General features: G+C 41.0%; 1 protein-coding gene and 1 pseudogene across 1 annotated transcript in view; one reads left to right on the plus strand and one right to left on the minus strand.

Annotated features, from left to right (window-relative positions):
* LOC128740290 (jerky protein homolog-like) overlaps nt 1-7,217 on the minus strand; it is a 29,030-nt pseudogene extending 21,813 nt beyond the window's left edge.
* Nucleotides 1-12,544, plus strand: part of LOC128744064 (tyrosine-protein phosphatase Lar) — a 366,801-nt gene that overhangs the window by 81,365 nt on the left and 272,892 nt on the right. The window lies entirely within an intron of this gene.

A 12,544-nucleotide genomic window follows, 5' to 3' on the forward strand; every position in this document is an offset into this window, starting at 1 on the left:
TAGGAGTACAATAAAACTCACATTGTTGCTTGGGATATGTTCCTCGTACCCACGATTGTTTGGATGATGAGTTTTTTTCGCAACTCTAGCCTTACTACACCTTTCTCTGTTCCGAAGTGTAGCCGCAGTATGCATGCGACTCCTGGTCTGGTCCTCTGTCAGTTGTCACTCTTTAGCATTCGGCCTCAAACCAGCCGTCACGCTGTCTTCCATGCGTCTTGCCTACCATATCTCTCGAAGTTGTTTCAAAGCGCCTTGGAAGCGCCTGCTGTTCCGCGATGCGCTAATTAAGCTCTCTGACGTAGGGTAACCAACGTATTTTGGACCCCATCAGCAGCTGTACATAATTTGGACACTTACAGAAAAATCAAATGGAAGTGTCCAAATTATGTACAGCTGCTGAAGGGGTCCAAAATAGGTTGGTTACCCTATTACGCTGGCACGTCATCTACCGGCAACTGGTGAATATTATAAGGCAGCGTCTTCCTAGTGGAAGCCTTCGCCGCTTGCGACAACCTTGCGTGGATATTACACATGATGAGATAGCCCAAGCGACAATGTGAGTTTCATTGTACTCTTATGGTAGTCTTCAAGACCAATTTTGGTCTTAAATGCCATCATAAGAGTGTAATAAAACCCAAATTGTTACTTGAGAGCAGGGACGTTAAATGTACTGGTTGGTGACAAAAATTTGAAGACTTTTACCATTTTATCTTGCTACCAGTCTTGCGACATGTTACTAGTACACAAGCACCGAAAAGAAATGCAAGAATAACGAAAACATCTTTTGTTCTACATGTCAGGCACTCTTCGATATGGGGGAAAAATCAGAGGGGTTGTGTACAAGACACGACCGCATATATAGGTGACGCAGGACTACGTAAGTCTCTTTGTATAGTGATAGTAGCATGTATTCATGCTTGTAATCATTCGATTCTTCATGTATACATGCTATATGTAACATATATACATGCTACATTCGTTGTATGTAACATTTATCAAAGTAGTAACATTGCATACGTTCAATTCTCAAAAGATTGTGCATTTGAAAACAATTTAACAAAATCAAGAACACAAACTATTGCTTTCCTGCTACCTTACTGAAATTAAAGATTGTTTTTATTATCCATGGTTTCCCACGTTGAAGGGATTTTACCAATTCAATCCTATTTTATCAACAGCACATCTTTCCACTACACTTCCAATGAAACGGCAAGCATGCGTATTCATACAGAGCCGTATTATAACCGAACAGTACAGCTGTAGCACATTTTTCCAACACAGATATCAAATTCGCCTAGGTTTAATCGTCTCGCAGTAAAGAATTTGCAATCTGTCAGGACAACGAGCTTTTGTCATTTTTTCTGGCACACTTCCCTAACACAGACATCAAGTTGGACTAGGTTTAATCGCGTTCGCAAGAAATCTGTTGGTACGAGGGGGCTTTGTTACTCTCTCTGGCGCACTTCCCAAGCAAGGACATCAAAATGGTCTAGGTTTAACCGCGGTGTTAAGAAATCTTGTTGAAATGAAGAAGCTTTGTCACTTGTTTTGGCTTACTTCCCAAGCACAGATATCAAATAGGTATAGGCTTAGATCATCGTACAGAATCTTCCAACCAATCACGAAGCGAGAATTCTGGTAAAACATAGGTTCATTATTTTCAATTTTTCTATAGTTCAACATCAAGAATCCATACTTTTCTTCATTGGAGTCAATTCTTAGAAGATTTTCCGATCGATTGGTGTAAGAATATTAAAAATCGATCGGAAAACCGCTGAGCTATTAGCGCTCAAAACCTTTCATTTTTCGTGACGGTCGCATTTTTCGATTTTTTGGAATGACACCCTATCTCAAAACTTGCCGTAAGACGTAGTCCTACGTCAAAAGTGTCACCAGTCTTGGAGACACTTTTTTGTATTCTCTTTTGCTGCTTTGCGGCAAAAATACAGCTTTCCCCCAAACAACACGGTTTTAAATAAGAAGGTTCCCAATACATCTTATTCTCTATCACTTCACCATACTATTTCAACTAGAACTGTAAGCAAAAAGCGGCGCATGCATGTCATTTCTACACGACATTTTGTGTGAATGGTCGGCTAACGTATGAAAATGTTTGCTTATTATCATGTACATATTCTGGCTAGTCTCGACACTTATAAGATAGGCACTGCCGGTACAGAAACAGCACAGAGCAATGGTATTGGTTAAGAGTCTGACATAGCATTGCAAGCTGGTAAATGTAATAGAAAAAGTGTAACCCCTTCGGTCCCTGCTTGGGAGTGGTCACAATCGATATTTGTTGCTCGAAAAGTCTACATCGATAACATCAAAGAAGTGTCAACCGTCAATGAAGGCATGCTAGTTTTGTGAAACTCTCTCAATTTGGACACCTAAAGATGTGTTTCTGAACATTGAGACGTGGAAAGTAGGTGCTACAAATGGCCGTTTCTCTGGACGAGGCAAAATTTATGAACCATTATCGACCAGTATTCGACCATTATCGTTGATCGACAGATGAAGGTTACATATTCCTATGATAGGACGGAAGAATTCTTTTCTCCTGATTTGCGCATTTGCTACTCCCATGACGATTTTAACGTCGTGATTTGTGCACGGCCCTCTTGAGCCTGTCGTGAAACTTGTTCCTAACATCATCGGATTTATCATTTGTTGGAGTGCCGAAGCTGATTAGGCTATACAGCAGTCTCCCGAATAAGGCGGTGGGTGGTGGTGTATGCCGATAGCGATTTCTTAGTTGTCTATTAATCAATAAAGTTGATTTTTGGTACATTGTTAGTATTTGGTATAACCTAGTCAATTGCCAAAAATAAACTCTATTGGTTACTGGACAGCTGAGATATCGCGTTGGGCGTACAGCACCACCCATCGCCTCATTGGGTGGATTGCTGTAGTTGAAGAATGTGCCCTTAATGGGAGCTCTACTCTACCGCCCAGTTAGCTTCGTGTTATGATGCTGGTCTGATAAGTCAGTCGTCATATGTTCGAATCTTAGCTAGGGGGTGCTTGCTAGATAGAGTTAGTAAGATCACTGCACTAACCCCGTAATTGTCCTGTGCTCTAATACCCGGCTGTAAAGCCTGTCTATAAAGGATGGTCAAGACGTTTAAGTTCAAAGTTTTGCTTCAGTCCATTTCTGGCTTCCCAAGGATAACCTATTGCTTTTGTTTTTCCAACACTCCGAAACTGACTCCATGTAACGCCCTATTATGCCACTGCAGTAGATGCTGTACTTGAAAGCCCGTCTTCATCAAAAATACAACACTAACCACAGAGCCACGCAGACTACCATTTCAACAAGGTCAATATCTTATTCGTTACCGAGAATAAGTCACTACCCTTGCTTGTATAAACACATTATTCCAACACTGAATCAATATCAAACGTAATTTAGCTTTGCTTGTCTCCACCACGCGCAGAGCGCATTCGAGGAGCTTTGAAATTGATCCTTCTTTACCGCAAAAGCTGTATGCAAACTTTTCAATCTCAACTCAAAGTCGTTTACGATGTGACAAAAATCGTCCCTAATCCAATCTCCCACTGACAACCAATTCCAAAACGGCATCATTAAATTCATCATAACAACAACCCCTTTCGATTCCACGGGCGAGCTAGCAGCGGCGGCAAAATCGAAACGGAAAAGTCAGACATGCGACCGAACAAAAAATCAAAAGTCAAACGTTAAGCAAATAGAGTCGAACCGATATTTATGCAGCAGAATGTTTTTCCTTCCCATATTTGAATTTTTAACTTTGTATCCCCTCGTAGATACCCGAGTAGCTCGTAAGCAAACAATAACAGATGCTGTTCTCTCGTATCCTTTTTTCCTTGCTGCCGAGAAAATATACAGCTTGGTTGCTTCTTGGAGCGCTTACCTCCGGGCGGGAAAGTCTCCCCGGAATGCATGCTGTTGATGCTGCTGCTGCTGCTGCTGCTGCTCGTCTTCATTCTTACGACTCTCTGTCACCGCTCGACAGAACCCACAAAGCTGGCAAAAGGGTTCACTTTTTGCTGGTGGCTGCTTTTATTTTCGGTTTTTCGCATTTTTCCACTGCCGCCTGCCGCCGCCCACCAAACCTACTCCAAACCGAACAGAGTGGAGTCGCATCTACCAATCTCGTGCTTCAACGAAGATGAGAGAGCCTAAGCAAACAAAGCCATCACATGCTAAGAGTAGCACAATAACAGTACAAAGAACCTTTTTCACCCCGTGCACTATTCTCCCAGCCAGCGTCCGTCCGTTTCCCCTAGTGCAGCACAAAAGTGTGTAACCCCTCCTTTTGCATGCGAAGCAGATTGCTTTCCTATATTTTGTCCTTCCGGTGCTCTCGTGTTGCCCTACATTTTACCTGTCACCTGAAGCATATGTCTGTCGGATCGTTGTCGGTCGGCATAATCAACACAACTGTGCGGACAAGCTGCAAGAATAAGGGCTTCTAAATGTGTGCCTCCGCATATCTCAGAGTTTTTTTCGTATGTTATTGGATGAGCTGAACTTCAACTTTCACCCTTCACTGCTTTTATCGTCTGTTTTTCTGTTCTACATTGACTCTATTCCAACCCTGTTTGGCGATTCAAACATTCTATATGCAGGAGCAAAAGTTTCCGGGGCAAGTTTAAATTTAATCTGTTGTGTTTATCCGACAAAGATGTACCGGGCTTATGTGCTCTCCAGAAGCTTGTACCGAACGGCGCGCGTGCTCGTGTGTGTGCTGCTCGGCACGGTGCGATTGAGATTTCAATAAAAGCGCTGTTCCTAGCAGGGATCTGTCCTTTTGTTTTCAGCTAATTGTTTATACTGACCCACTTTTTGCAGCGATACGGGTGGGCGAAGCCAAAGCGAATCGTGCTCTGCTGGCGGTGCGCTGGTGGTATGAAATTAAATTTTGCGAACAGCCGAGCTGGCAAGCCAAACTATTCGGTAAGTTAAACACATTATGCTTTCGGGTAGTTGCGCTCTTGATTGTGGGGCTCGGCAGCACCGGTTCAGCAAATGTTCGGATATTGCAGATGACTAACTTCTCGGAAAATACATGTACCTAAGAGCAAAGTTACTTTCTTTTGATGTAACTTTTTCATGTCATGTAAAAAATGTTTATTCTGTCACCATCTTTCACACACAAACATCGCATGCTGCAATAAATGCAGTATCGGTATGTTTGCATAACGCTTGAGGCACTTAATAGGCCATGCTTTTGAAGTTACGTTACGAATGATGGAATGGAACCAGCGGCGACAAGGATCACCTGTTCAAGAGATTTGTCGTCTGACGGTGAATTCTCAAAATAACCATTCATATATATTGCTACTCTCACATAAACTTGTCTGGTATTTATTTTTATTACAAAAGGTTTTAGGAATTTCATTCGATACTTAAACGGAACTAATGATCGACTGAAGAAAATTGCAATAGATAACATATAACATTAACCAAAACTCTTGGCTTAAATTAAACAATAGACAAAAACCACGTGATTAAATTATAAAACACCATACCACAGAACAATGCTTGGGAATACTGGAGAAACATCAAAATTCGGTATGATTCGTCTTCGGTCCATCATTCTTTCATAGAGGGATGGTGTTATAGCATTGAAACAACGCTCAGAGCTGTATGTAGTACATTTACATATTGCCAATCAGGCATTCTACATGCTGGTCGTTGATGTACTACTACTGTACTATCAATCGGTGCGATCCTCCGATAAATCGGGAGCCAGTGCCAGCATTAACTACAGAAGGTACAACCAATTTTTCTATTCAAAATACGTGTTACGTACTCAACGGGATTTGAAACGAAACCCAAAATGCTATGTGTATAGCAGACGAATCTTCTAGTAAACCCGGCAATCTTTTTGCAAAGCACTTTTCGAATGTTGCACCTAATTCGACTCATTGTCAGATTGAATATGTCATCCGTGACATTCCGAATGATGTGCTAAGCCTTAGAAACATCTGCTTCTCGGACGAAGATATTCTTGCCGCACTAAGGAAGTTGAAGTCTTCAACATCAGCAGAATCTGATAGATTATCATCGATTGTAGTGATGATGTGCGAACGCTCTATGTGTTCCGTTAACAATACTTTTTAATCAATCATTGGTGCAGGCGATATTCCCAACGCGTTGGAAAAAATCTATTATGTTTCCAATTTTTAACAAAGGCGATAAACAAAATATAGCTAATTATTGAGGAATTATCGCTTTTTGCGTGGGTTCAAAGCTGACGGAATTCTGTTCCGAGACGCTAAAACATACACCTCAACAGATCAACATGGATTTTTCCAGGTAGATCAACTACCACATACTACCCTAGTAGCACAGTTGTTACAATTCAGTTGTGGCAACCGATATGTGACTAATTTTAATCATAAATAAGTTGCTGCTACTAAAAGTGCCATATGTAGGCTGCTTGGGTAAATACAATTTATCTAGCACTGCAGAGCTACGGAAAAAGGCGCCTAAGTCTGCGGCATTTGATCGCGCAGACCGCCATTTCTGTTCATTCTATTGGCATGAATCGCACGACTTAGTGCCTCTCCCACCATAATTAAATGGCTGAAACCATACCGCCTTGATCGCAATTTAACAGTAAAAGTAGCAGTCATGAATCACAATGCTTCACGAACTACTCGGATGTACCATAAAGAAGTAATCTAGGACCATGGCTGTTTCCATTATTTTTCAACGACGTCTGTAAGGTTATACCATCAAGCTCATTTATTTTATGCTGATTTTATGCAGGATATTTATTTTATGAGGGCTATTTGAAGCTTTACCTTGTTGTACAAACGACCCTCAATAGCCTTTTTGGAAAGTTTGCCTTAGTGTAGTGTAGGTTTGGTCCGTCGTTGACCAAATCGTTTAACGAAACCGGTTTGATAACTTCCCAGATGGTTTGATGAAGGATGGTTTGAGAACGCACTTCGTTGGCGGTATTAGGAACATTGAACGCATGATAGTTCTCGTCTCACATTCTAGCTTGTCACTTTTCTAGTAGATCAGGCAGATAACCCCATTCCACTCTTTCTATAGCTGTTCACACACAAATTCTTACAATCGGTCTATGCAGACTGGTGATCAACTTTTCCTTAGGTAGCGCTCTGGTGCCATCCTTCTCAGCCGGTTTAATGTTCTTTTGTTGCTTAACGATGGCGTCCTTGAACTCGCCTATTGTTAGGGCTTCCAAGTTTGTCATACCGGCGCAATTGCTTTCCAATTGCCCCCATGGTTGCCTGCGTGGGCTACATTCGACTGTTCCTCAAAGTGTGGCTTCTTCCTTTTGGTCAGCTCACAATCTACCGTCAAGATACTATTATCTCATATCATTATTATCCCGACAGATTTCGTTTCGAATTCAGGAGACGTCTCCATGTTTCTCGGGCATAAGTTGCCGCTTGCCAGTCGCTCCTAACACCCGCTGCTCTAGCATCCACGTCAAAAGCGCTCATCCAACGGGTATGGGGCCTGCCTCGAAGCTGTCGGCCTCTGCTCTCTCGGGTTCCCTGCTAAATATTATTTTCGCTGGTCTCTCATCCTTGCTACGTGGCTAGCCTATTGTAGTCCACCGTGTTTTAGTCGCTTGACAATATCCGCATCTTTCTATACTTGATATATTTCATGATTCATGTGCCTGAGCCACACGCCTTCGTCTAATATGGCGTCAAGAATTGATCATAGAATCTTACGCTCAAAAACACCTAGCGCTCGTCGGTCGTTCTCTTTCAACGTCCACGCTTCGAGGCCATAGAGTACCAACGGGACCTCAGCTTGCTACATAATCTGTAGAAGGCCCTGTTGGCACCCGCTATCCGCCTTTTTACTTCACGCCTTACATGATTGTCACATGTCACTAACATACCAAGGTCGACCACTTCAAAAATATCTGCATTTATCGCCTTCACAGTTCGAACACCCAAAGGGCTACTACTCTCTCTTCCAGCAACCGTATACACTGAAGTCGCTTTTTACGCGAATTTCGGAATTTACGCGGTTTTTTTACGCGAATTTCGGAATTTACGCGGTTTTTTTATGCGAATTTCGGAATTTACGCGATTTTCGGAAGTTACGCGGTTTTTTACGCGATTTTCCGAATTTACGCGGTTTTTTTTACGCGATTTTCGGAATTTACGCGGATGTGCTCAAAACGTCTATTTTTACGTCTATTTTTACGCGAAATTTTGTTTTTTTTTACGAGAATTTCGGAATTTACGCGGTTTTATTACGCGATTTTCGGAATTTACGCGGTTTTTTACGCGATTTTCGGAATTTACGCGGTTTTTTATGCGATTTCTGGAATTTACGCGGTTTTTTACGCGATTTTCGGAATTTACGCGGTTTTTTACGCGATTTTCGGAATTTACGCGATTTTTTTTACGCGAATTTCGGAATTTACGCGGGACGTATCCTTCGCGTAAAAAGCGACTTGAGTGTACTTTGTTTTGGTAGAATTTATGATAAGCCTCATCCTCGTAGTTCCTTCTTTAAGATGCGTGTACACTTCTTCCATAGTTCTACCGTTAACGCCGAAAATATCGATGTCGTCCGCAAACCCTAGGAGCCTACGAGATTTCGTAATGATGGTACCGCTTCTCTGTACGCCTGCCCTATGAATATCACCTTCCAATGCAATGTTGAACAACAAATTCAATAGTCCGTCATCTTGCTTCAAACAATCTAACGTCACTAACGAGTCCAATGTCTCACCCGCTATCCTGACGCTTGATTTTGAACCATCAAGGGTAGCGCAAACCAGTCTAATTAGTTTTGTTTGAAAACCATGTTCAAGCATAATCTGTGTACAATTTAAAATTGATATTTTTCGGTGAATACGATAAAAAATTTTTTCTTTTCTTTACGTTTCGGCTTACTGATTTCCTATTCAGCCATCTTCAGAATATCAGCCTAATTATTTCATTTTAACTATTATCGGCTTTCCGTGCGCCAACCGCAAACGAGCTGCGTCGTCAATGGTGTTTGTCTCTTTACAGTAAAGAGAGTAAAGAGACAAACACCATTGACGACGCAGCTCGTTTGCGGTTGGCGCACGGAAAGCCGATAATAGTTAAAATGAAATAATTAGGCTGATATTCTGAAGATGGCTGAATAGGAAATCAGTAAGCCGAAACGTAAAGAAAAGAAAAAAATTTTTATCGTATTCACCGAAAAATATCAATTTTAAATTGCACACATAATTGACCGGTGACTCAAAAATTCAAATAATCAAGCATAATCTGCTACAGCCCATTCCGTTTAACCGAATCGTACGCCACTTTATCCAGCTTTCCACGAGCGATAATGGCGGATATTGAGCACAAGTGGGCACAATCTTTTGACATTCATTGGAGGAGCGTCGAGTTAGCCCTGACGGAGTTACTATGGATACATTCATGATTGTTTGTTGTTCGAGTGTAAAAATGTAAAGATTGTTTAATTTTGCAGATCAGCTAAACAGGAACATAATTGAACGGACAACAAGTTTTATGGATTGTGGCTTTGCAGTTTTCGCAAATTTCAGGGAGAATGTCCAAATACGCAACGGAAAGTTTCTTATCAAGTAGAGACGCTGTTCGAGAGCATACGAGACCCTACAACCAGTCCGTAGGTAGTTCCTCAGCCGTTCGCTCCGCACTTTCAAAAGTTCGGCGGGGATACCGTCCTTTCCAGCTGATTTGTCGTTTTCAGCCCTCTAGCTGGTTCTTTCACTTCATCCAAAATTGTTGGATACAGCTTGTTATCCTGTTTCCGTTGACAGCTCTTGTACTTGTTCACCATTCAACAGTATACCGCAATGTTGTTTCCAATGCCTGGTCACCTCTGATTTTTCGGTAATCAGGTTCCCTTTATTGTCTTTGCAGGGGTTTTCTCGGGTTCGGTTCCTGATTTCGTTGTTCGCATTGAAGAAGCTTCTCGTATCGTGCCTCTCGAAGCAATTCTCCGCCTCCGCAAGAACGCGATCCCAGTGCTGCCGTTTCTTACGACGGTGAATCTCTTTTCGGCAGCTCTAGCACCTCTGCTCTGCCGTGTCACTGTTGCACATAAGAAGGGCTCCATATAAAGTAGCGGCCAAAATTGCCGAATGTAAAATTTCATATTTTAGCACATGCTTAAACGCGGTTTTGTAGTAAATTGTCTATATTTTTATGATTCGTGAATAAAATTTTCAAAGAAAAAAAATGTCATGTAGAAATAAGCCGTCAAAGTTGCCCATTTCAAAAGTTTGAAAAATGAGTCATTTTGAAAAAGTCAAAAAATTAAATAGTTATCGCGGATGTAAATATTATTGTTATATATTATTTTAAAACTGATATTTTAGCCTATTAAAAAATGAAATGAAAACAAATTTAAACTCAATGTGGTGCGCCATAGGCTACTTATAATAAAAATGAAATTTTCACAAACTTTAATAAAAAAACAACTCTTGTCGCCTCTTGTCGCCGCAGTTTCTAACAGTGCGTCTGAAAGCTCGAAGTATGTTGTATCAAAACATGAATTGAAAGTTTGCTATAATTTGACGTTTTTCGAAAAAAAATAATTTTAAAATTGTCATATTTTTAGCAAATCTTTGAAATTTTAAGTACTCTTTCAACAAATTTGATTACCTTTGTTACTAAATTTATTTAGTATCTGAAGAGAGTTTCAATGACAAAATGGGAGAATCCCCGCGAGAAAGAAAAATTTTTTTTGTCAAGCAAATATTTATATCGGTAACATTTGATCATTTTTCCCCAAATCACCCTAAATATGAGTTCTTATATGTTTAAATCATTTCTTTTGTTACAAATATAATCTAGAATCAATTTGAAACTAAAAAATAATTTTGGCCAAAAATCGCAATTTTCCGACTATTGTGCGTTGCAGCCAATATATGGCTTCTGCCTCTTTTATTCTCAACAGTGATGCGTTGGTACTTTGCGTCAAACCTTTCACTGGAAGTGGCTGCAGTAGTAGTACTCAGCACTTCTCGCCTTATTACTCCCAAGTATCGTAAAACGGGGTAATATTGATCAGTCCAGGAAAGAGTGCATTTTATTTATTTATGAGATTGGTCTAACTGATCAATGTTACCCCATTTTACAGTAACTATGTGGGTTTGATTACACTCTTATAACGGTTCTATTGCCCAAAATTAGCCTTAAAAACCACAATAAAAGTACAACAAGACTCAAATTGTTACTTGGAACTCTGCATACCCCTGCTTTTCTGGGCAGCGTTCTTTCTTCCGAAAGATTCCGGTTCATTGTATCTTCTTCTGAGGGGCTCCGTAGCCGCAAGGTTACCAAGTCTGCTTTGACAAGCAAGTGGTCGTGGGTTCGAATCTTAGTAGAATCAAGTCATTCGATGTCAAGTGGCTTTAGCATGGGTTTATTCTCAGGCCCCTCATTTACCCTTCGTTAATGCTGAATTCTATATATTTACCCACTGAAGCCTCTTGACAGTGCAAAAGTCCCTCCTATAGTTAAGTGTACTGGTCAGAGGAACGAAGGAGTCCTCGCCAGTGACGGCTATAATATGGGATATGGGACTGGCAGCGAGGAATAAGTAGGTAAAGTAGATCAAGCTTTGAAGGAAGGGTAAAACCCAATACATACAAGCATATCGCTCACTCAATAGCAATTATAGCAAAAAGAAATGCAGTGCAGGTCATACAGCAAACACCCGGGAGATATTACAATAGATCAACTATACTGGTCGCAATAATAAGTCTACACATGGAAAAAAAATCTTCTTCGGGATGTGATTCACGTTCTGACGAGTGGCACAGCGTCTCTGTGTCGCCCATGCAGTGTTCTCTTAATTTCTCACACTTCTACATTCATCATCACATCAGTCATTTCGCTGTTTCCGTTCTCTGCTGTACCGCATTGCTGGTTTATTCTAGATGTCGCGTCGGCAACGCAGTTTCTTGGGCTTTACTCTTTCAAGCTGTTGAGTGTCAGTCCTCTCAGTCAGCAGGAACGTGCTGCTCGAGCCAATCGAGCCTCTATATTAGATGCGTCTCAAAACGGCGTCTGAATACCATGTTAGAGGAGACCGACCATCGTTCCTGTACCAGTGTAGGCTAGTATTATATGCGATGGTGGCGAGAGAGAGAGAGAGAGAGAAAGGGTACATGAATTTAGGACGTCACGCAAATTTTGACCAAAATCAAAGCCCTCTTGTCACATTTTGCCACATAATCATAACCTCCCTCCGTGAAAAGGTACGTCACGTCACGGCAAGAAGTGCTACACTGATAATAAAACTTGGTTTATAGTACGAAAACGAGCGTTTGCTTTACGAATTCTTTTGTTGTTTTCTACCACGAAGTAGATTGGCAAAATCAGCCCTGAATGTTTTGTACATATTAACAAAGCAATATTCGTACGAATTATTGCATTTTACAAAATGGTTCGTAGATTTTACGAATGCACGAAAAGGCTCTCGATAAAAGTAATACTAGATTTCACTATTTTCCGATAGGTGTCAGTATGCTATATTACCGACACCCATCGAAAAATAGCGAAACCTTTTTTATCTCCGAAA

This window comes from Sabethes cyaneus, chromosome 3 (genome assembly GCF_943734655.1).
Source record: "Sabethes cyaneus chromosome 3, idSabCyanKW18_F2, whole genome shotgun sequence".
Taxonomy (NCBI): Eukaryota; Metazoa; Arthropoda; class Insecta; order Diptera; family Culicidae; genus Sabethes; species Sabethes cyaneus.